Raw genomic sequence first — 8,712 nt, forward strand, 5'->3', positions numbered from 1 at the left:
GTAGCCTTTGATCGCCGTGGGTGGGGTGCTGGTTGGGGAGGGTTGGGGGCTGAGGATTTCTGAGGGGTTTTCAAGTGGAATGACCCTCTCTTTAACTCCCCTTGCTAGGACACTAATTTAGAGAACAGTCTGAGTCTCTTGGCCATGGCAAGTTAAGAGTCACACTGGACTCGTACCACCATACTTAGCCAGGAAAGCCGAACAGGACATTTTTCCGTCTTTGAAACCAAGCGATAGGTTGAGCTTGCGGAACTGCGTCAAGGGGGGGGGGGGTACTGTCACGACTTCCGCCGAAGTCGGTTCCTCTCCTTGTTCGGGCGGCGTTCGGCGGTCGACGTCACCGGTCTTCTAGCCATCTCCGATCCACCTTTCATTTTCCATTTGTTTTGTCTTGTTTTCCCACACACCTGGTTTACATTCCCTCATTACTTGACGTGTATATAACCCTCTGTTCCCCCCATGTCTGTGTCTGGAATTGTTTGTTGTAAAGTGTATGTGCACTTCAGACTGGTTTGCGAAGTGGTTATTTCAACCCATATTTTGTTGTTCTGGGTGCCGTTGGTTTTGCCTCATTAAACTGCTCCGGTTATTACCCAGTTCTGCTCTCCTGCGCCTGACTTCCCTGCAGCCAGTTACGCACCTCTTACAACTACATTAGGGCAAGGTGCATGTCTTATACAAAGGTGTTGGAAAATATACTGTACAATGACTGTATGGTGACATAATCTTCATAAAAAGAAACTGTGGCTCACATAAAGGACCACTAAGGTCAAGGCCCTGAGAGCTTGAAAGTTTTCTACTTTTTATTTAGTTCCAATCAGAGCTCAAGTCCAGCAGGGGTCAAGTAGAGGTCAAGTATACACGACTGTCTCGACCTTCTGACCTTCTTTAGATCTCTCAACGACAGCATTCCGTCTGAGCTACTGGCCGTTGCCCGGATATGGTCGTCGTGGGTAACGTGTCTGTGGTCCAGCCTCTCTTTGAGCTTCCTGAACATAATGTTCTCCACCGTGCGAACACTTGGACCCCCAAAGTGGTGCTGGGGGAATGCACTGGCCTGTTGTTCACCAAGGCATTCTGGGATTGGGAGTTCAGTCTGTTGGTGGCAGAAATGTAGTACATATTGCATTAGAACAAAAAAACACTTCCTCTCTAACTCCTCTGTTACTTAACTTTACCCTTTGTTATTATGGACCCCTGTCTCTGTCTGATCACCTCTGTCTCCCTCTCTTTCTCTTCATCTGTCACTTTCTCCCTTCTATCTCCCTCTGCCTCTGTTCTCCATACCTGTCAGAGCCCTTGTGGGGGTAGTGTATAGTGCCTGTCTGTGTCTCTCCTGTAGGCAGGCCCAGGGCCCTGAGGGACTGTCTGTACCTGACCCTGCAGGACCCTGGGTCTAAACCGGCCTCAGACAGCCTAGAGTACACAGGACACAAACACAACATATCACCTCTAGAGCCGGCTATGCTCGGAAAGAATAACAAGGTAATGCATTGTGTTAACATTTTTAAAAGGATGTATCGATTTTTTATATATCTTCAAAATGTATGGAATTTCAATTTTATATATATATTTTTAAATAAACCAATAGAGTCGTCTAATAGAGTCGTCAGCAGTTCAAATTGTAATCAGTCGTTTTTATGTTTTTTGGAGGACGTAAAGTCCTGTTGAAGTGTGTGTGAGAGGGGCAGGCCATAACATTGTATGATCCTTCTCAGGTCTTCATGGCGAACAGTCTGTCGAGGGTCACAGTCCCCTAAAGCCTCCAGCATGGGACCTATCTGATCACTCAGCTGATCACGCAGCAAGCCCTTCACCTGCAGACACACACACCTCAATACACACCACAATACACACCTCAACACACACCCCAATACACACCTCAATACACACCTCAACACACACCCCAATACACACCTCAATACACACCCCAATACACACCTCAACACACACCCAATACACACCTCAACACACACCCCAATACACACCTCAACACACACCCCAATACACACCCCAATACACACATCAACACACCCACCAATACACATCTATATACACACCATAATACACACCGCAATGCACACCACAATACACCCCTCCGATACACACATCAATACACATCGCAATACACCCCCCCCCCCCCCCCCAATACACACATCAACACACCCGCCAATACACATCTCAATACACACCATAATACACACCTCAATGCGCACCACAATACACCCCTCCGATACACACATCAATACACATCACAATACACCCCCCCCCCCCCCCCAATACACACATCGGTACACACCTCAATACACACCCCAATACACACACCACAACAGAGAAGGACTGTATATGTCTATGTTTCATTACTCAATATACTAAAATGGGTGAAAACAGAAGAAAAACAATTCTGTGCTATGTTGTGTTTTGCAGTTTATTTACGGTAGTCCATGTGTCTGCTGCCGTGGGTGCCTTTTGAATCCACTGTGGATACTGAGTCTCATTCAACTCCCTCTGCTCCTCCTTAGTCAACAGACACACACATGAACATGTGCCAACACATCAACACACAAACACACACACTGAACTTCCTGTACCTGAGCCACATCCTCCATGACCTCCTCCTTCCATCCTCCAGTAGGGGTGTGTAATGCCTCCCTCCCTGGGGCAGAGTGCACCCTCCTGGGGTTGAGCAGCTTCAGGCTGGGCTGGGTGATGACCCCAGTGTGCTCTGGGTCCAGCAGGATCAGGAGGATCTGACCTGGGCTGGGCTCAGACGAGGCCTGGGGGTGTGGGGCTCCCTGCGGCTGGACCAGGAGCCCTGGGGACCCCTCAGGTTATACTGGGGGACTTCCAAAGCCTGATGAAGGTCTGCCCTGGTGATCCTCCCTATCCTACACGGTAGAGAGACATGACACACCCTCTTTGAGCTCTCTTCCTCGTTTAGGATATAGGTGTAGGAGTTGCCTTTACATTTGTGCTTGAAGCCCCAGTTTTGAATAGTGAAGTGTTTTGATTAAAATAGTTAGGTAACATTAGTTGCTATTCGTTGGTGTTGAAAAGTGATCTTCTGACATTAGCAGCCATAGGCTTGTGTAAAAGTGTTGTTTTACCATTAGCCAGCCGTCTGCTGCCCTTGTGTCGTTTTTAACAGTTATCAGCTTTATATTGGTTGGTGAATCACACAGACACACTGTGCATCAGCGTACGTCATCCCAGCCTAACACAACTTCTCCCCAGAGTCTGTCTAAAACACATGCAGGCTGGCTTCCAACCTGCCTGTCTGGAAAAGCAAATTATTGGCGGGAGGGGTGTGTGGACGCCATGTTTGATCTAGTACCCACAGAATTGATTATTAAAACAGTTGATGGGGGGGGGGATTTTGTTCTTTCTTTAGTGCCATAAAAGGAGGAGTTTCTGACAGATATGTTATGATTTTATATCTGGCATAGGCTTCACACACGCTCAAACTTGGACACCAATGATTGCTTCACGTATAGCTGTAGCCCATCAACATCAAACACCGCTGTGAATTAATCGAAGATATATTCTCCGCTAAAGTCTAGTGTCACTATCACGTTTTCATACGGCGGACGTGGACTGATTTGAGCATCTCGAGATAGAACTTGAGGCATGATGATGTTGATGTCTGACATGGTTGTCAAGTGAACATATGGTGACTGAGTGAGTAACTAGTGGCCATATGTAACTCCGTTCCTGGACATCAATAGCTGCAGCTAATGGTCTGCCTATCTGTAATCTGCTGAAGTAACGTGTTTATCAGAATCTTTTACGCTGTGCTAGTTCTATCTGCTGTCCCTTGTTCCCGCTCCTTCGTGAGGACTTGTCTCTTACCCTGTCCAACTGTTTGAAGGCTCTCTTCAGTATGGGGTAGTACTATACTGAAAGCAGTGAAGGATTAGAACAAAGGAAGTGGAAGTGCTCCCCTGCTAGACTCAGATACCGCTCCTGGGGGATGGGGAGTGGAGTGGGAATTTGAAATACTCTCTCGTGGACAGACTACGTAAACACAATCGAGCAACTGACCAAATAACGTTCTTCCGAGATCAAATGTGAAAGTCGCCAGCAGGGAATCGGTAACAGAAAGAGAGCATAGTAATTAAGTCAATCGTGCCACTATGTTCACTTTCATACCGGCAGGTCAGGCTCTGGAAGGTGCTGAGGCTCATGGGAAACAGGAAGCTGCTGAGCATGGCCCTCAGGTCTTCCTGTGACACCAGTCCAGAGTGGGTGACATCAAATGCTTGCAGTGCTCGTCACACTAGGGTACAGCTCACACACAACTAACACACACACACACACACAACACTAATGACAGGAAGTGACTCAACGCTATGGTTGCCGTGGGGATCACCCCCATATGATGTGCAGTACTACACTGCTGCTGCCTTCCCACAAATTAGTCATGATTAACACACTAACTCAGGAACAGATTTTTCTGGGCAAACATTTTAATGAGAAGTGTTCCCTCTGTCGCGACGCATACTAGCGCGCCACTTAGAGCCAATTTCCCCTCTCTGTCTCATCTAAGAGGATAACGCACGGAACAGGGCCAGATGGTGACATACAAACAGAATCAATAAAACACACACAACTACGCACACATACACAAGCAGGAGTGTACAAACACATGTATGCATGCACGCACACAAAAACAAACGCACACACTGTCTTAGCTTAAACCAATCTGGATAGATGGTATCCTCCCAATCATATCATGTGATGCTTTCACTTTTCAACAGTGACCTTGATAAGATATTTTAGCAGTTGGCCAAATGTTTAGCTAGGGGATAATCTCTGTTTGTTGGGCAATTTTCTCCACTGAGTTGGCCACAATACATTATCACGGCGCCATCAAAGTTGACTATTCTACCTTTTTTCAGGAAGAGCGTCTGCAGCTCGTCTTGAGTAAGGCCTTGGATCTGCTGTGTATCTCCTGTTGCATTCTGGGACGCTGCTCTGTTCCTCTGTTTTGTCTTGTCTGGAGGACTAATTCCTTGCCAGCCCAACGCTGTAAAACACACAATGTTGTCAGTCATGTCCAAGACATATTGAAGTATTCGGCTGTAGCTTAATGGTTGAAACTCTGTGTATATTTGTCTGCGGGTCTGTGTGTCTTAACAGCTATTTAAGTGCCTTATGTACTGATTGTAGTCATTTGAGTTAAGACTCCTACGTTACCTAGCTTTGGAGGCTCCGGGACAAACGTCCTGTACTTGTTAGATTCCAGGCCCAGCTTCTCCAGGAACACTTTGTAGGACATTGTTGCCATGTCGTTAGGGCTTTAGTGGGTCCACAGTCTGCAGTGGAGAGGAGATGAAATCATAGTCCGTTTTATTGGGAACGTAAACCGAAGATCAGAACGGGAAATGAGAGATAGAGGGGCAACACTCCGTGAGATATGTGCTGAAAACAAACAGAGCGAGAGAGAGAGGGTGAGGAAAAGACGGAGATAGAGATAGTGTGTGTGTGTGTGTGTGTGTGTGTGTGTGTGTGTGTGTGTGTGTGTGTGTGTGTGTGTGTGTGTGTGTGTGTGTGTGTGTGTGTGTGTGTGTGTGTGTGTGTGTGTGTGTGTGTGAGCGAGAGAGAGGGACGGAGAGAAAGCTGGAGGGAGATTTTTTTTTAAAAGGAGAGACGGTGAGACAAAGTGAGAGAGAGCTTCCCGAGTACTGAAACCAATTAAAGCCATGTTAAATGAACCTGTCACACAGAATCCTCTAGAGCCACATCACTAAAAGCTGGGTGACGTTTCTGGAGTGGATTTGACTGCAGGGCCCAACGTTTTAAAAGTCAATTAGCTCTCTCTCAATGAAAAGACAAAGGACTGACCACAAAGTTAGCATTAGTTATCATGTCCTATCCAAAAGATTACTTCTGACCGTAGGGAGTACTGGAAATAGTTGGATCCATCATCCATGGTGTGTGTGTGTGCATGCTTGTATGTATTGGACCCTCTCTCTCACCTCTGCTAGTCTCTCTGTGTTAAGGGAAAGGAGTAGTTCTCCAGTATCCTGCGCAGCTCGTGTTGCTGGATCTGTCCGTCTCGGGTTGTGGTCGGACAGACGAAAGGCCCGGATTACATTCTTCAGGTTGCTCCCAATCTGCAGAGTTTCAAAACCATAAAAACAACTCAGAAGTGTTTGTGTGAACTCCTAAACTCTGTCAGCAGCTCTCTTGACTTTCATCAGCACAAGCAGTGGTATTGACGCCTCTGATTCTGAAGCCTTGATCTTGTTGATGCAGAGCGGAGCAGAGTGTGCTCTGTTCCCCAAAGCACTGTGTTGGGGTGAGAGGGGAGGGTGTAAATACAAGTACTGCAGACTTCGGAGAGACAGTGAGGGAGCAGAGGGGAAGGGGAGGGATGTTAGGGGGATCAGGGCTGAGTCAGAGAGATTAGAGTAGGTTTGGGTTTGGAGGCTAGATACAAACTGATTTAAGTCAGACTTATTTTGTGATTGTTAATGGAGGGTAGTTGGAGTGCTATTTTTGGGTAAATGGTTTCATGAGGGGTTATGGCAGATAGCTGGGTTTGAGTTTGAGGTACTTCTAGATGGGTTGAGGGGGTACATTTCTGTTTGTAGGTAGTTGTAGGTTACAGGTGGTAAGTGGTAACATTTGTGGGTAGTTATGCAGGTGATATATATTTATTTTGTATTTTTTTATTTAACCTTAACTAGGCAAGTCAGTTAAGAACAAATTCTTATTATTATTCTTACAATGACGGCCTAAGAACAGTGGGTTAACTGCCTTGTTCAGGGGCAGAACGACAGATTTTTACCTTGTCAGCTCAGGCATTTGATCTAGCAACCTTTCGGTTACTGGCCCAACGCTCTAACCACTAGGCTACCTGCCTAGTGGACTATCAAATACAAAGATGGAGATATATATGTAAACTGATAAGCATCATGTATAGAGAGATCCTGTACCTTTGAGCGTTGGAGGTTGCTGCCTGTAGTCTTTGGCCTCTGTAGAGCTAGTGGGGAAGATGACCTATCTATGGGGCCAGGGGATGGTGGTGATGGTGACATCATATCTATGAGCCCAGGGGATGGTGGTGATGCGGACTTACAGTATGCTGTACATCCATAGGATGGCTAGCCATAAAGTAAACAGTGTTGGGTTAGCTATGGGGAGTGTCCTTTAGAGCCACTGTGTGATCACTCGTTCCTCCATCTTTCCTCGTTCTCCTCCACACTTCAGCTCGTAGCTCGGGGGCACCACGTCAACCATGGAGGAACAGGAACAGATAGATCCTAAATATACCCCCTTGACTCTTGGGTAATCAGAGTTTTTTTCTGTCGCCCAAAGAGTTCTCTGTCTAATTGCACTCTGATTAGCAGCACTGCCAAACGTGTCCCTGAAAGACAAGCAGGGGAGCCTCCCTCTCCCCACTGGGCTATCACACTGACATTGTCTATATGGCAGTGTGTCGCACATAATACTGTCCCTCCAAATGGAGAAGGTTAGACTGACAGAAAACAAGCTGATAGGACACCCTCAGGGTCGTATTCATTAGGCACCAAACGGAAGAAAATGGACTGAAATAAGGAGGGACTACGTGAACTCGTCCAATTAAAAACACTTATTCGGTTTTTCGTTACGAAACGTTTTTTAAATGTTTTCTGTTGGATTCCCTAACGAACCCCAACCACCTTAACTGACCTAAAATGATAGCATCATATAGTACTTTAGTGTCACGTCGATTCCAAAGTCGTTTGAGTCCGCCTTTTGATTCTCTATCCTCTGTTGTTAACTTCCGAAAAATCTCCCACTGTTTGTAGAATCTAACAACTTCGACAACCATGAAAGCTTTCAGACAAGCATACCAATTACCCCTTGCATTAGGACCAGCTTTCATTCTCTTCTGCTGGAGTCAGGGGAAAGGAAACGCTGGCTATACCGTCGTGTCGTGTTTAAAAAAAGATCAAATGAAACGGAATTTAATAAAGACAGATATATATATATATGATTCCCCCCTCCATCTCTCCATCCCTTCCCCCAAACAAAGTGGATTCTGTGCTAATTAGAAATGTGTTAAAATCACAAAGGAGAAAGAGAGAGGAGAGCTCACACTATTAATGAGCAGAGGCACAGGGATATCATCATCCAATCTCCAGCGCTATCTCTCGATCTCCTCTCTCTGCACACTACGGGCTACGGCTACTCCCCCTCCCCGCTCTCCTTTTATCTGTCTTTGTTTCTTCCGTTTCTATTCCCTCTCTCGCTTGCCAGCTCTCGCTAACTTTTTGATTTCTCTTTCTCTGCTTTTCTCGATCTCTCTTTCTCTTGCTCCGTCTCTGTGTCCCTTCCTCTCTCTGTCTTTCTCGCCTCCCTCGCTTCCATCCTTTTCTTGCCCTCTCTCTCCCATCCCTCTACCTCCATATCTCTCCTCTGTCTAACTCTCCCTCCGTCCCTTCCCCCTCTTGCATCCAAACCTCTCCCTCTCTCCCATCCCTTCCTCCCTCTCTCCCTTGTCTCCCATCCCTGTCCCAGCCAGTGCCAGTTCTCCATTAGGCAGCTGTGTTCAGGTTGGCATGGCTCGGGGTCTGGCATGGTGCCACAGGGAGAGTGTCTTAGCGCCCCTCGCCACCCGCCCGCCCGGCCGGCCCTGAGCTCGTTAATTAATGAAAGCTCTGTTGTTTTTGTTTACCGGCCTGTTATATGTTAATCCACCAGGATATCTGTTTGTGTGTGTCC

General features: G+C 46.7%; 1 long non-coding RNA gene across 1 annotated transcript; it reads right to left on the bottom strand.

Annotated features, from left to right (window-relative positions):
- Nucleotides 1-462: 462 nt before the first annotated feature.
- LOC120050027 lies at nucleotides 463-6,113 on the bottom strand. The gene is made up of 5 exons (XR_005477153.1): nucleotides 5,979-6,113; nucleotides 5,197-5,315; nucleotides 4,889-5,026; nucleotides 2,592-2,888; nucleotides 463-1,096 (listed from the first exon to the last, which is right to left on the bottom strand). It is a non-coding gene; the product is annotated as an uncharacterized LOC120050027 (long non-coding RNA).
- Between the last annotated feature and the right edge of the window lie 2,599 nt (nucleotides 6,114-8,712).

This window comes from Salvelinus namaycush, chromosome 6, assembly GCF_016432855.1.
Source record: "Salvelinus namaycush isolate Seneca chromosome 6, SaNama_1.0, whole genome shotgun sequence".
In the NCBI taxonomy this organism is placed as follows: domain Eukaryota; kingdom Metazoa; phylum Chordata; class Actinopteri; order Salmoniformes; family Salmonidae; genus Salvelinus; species Salvelinus namaycush.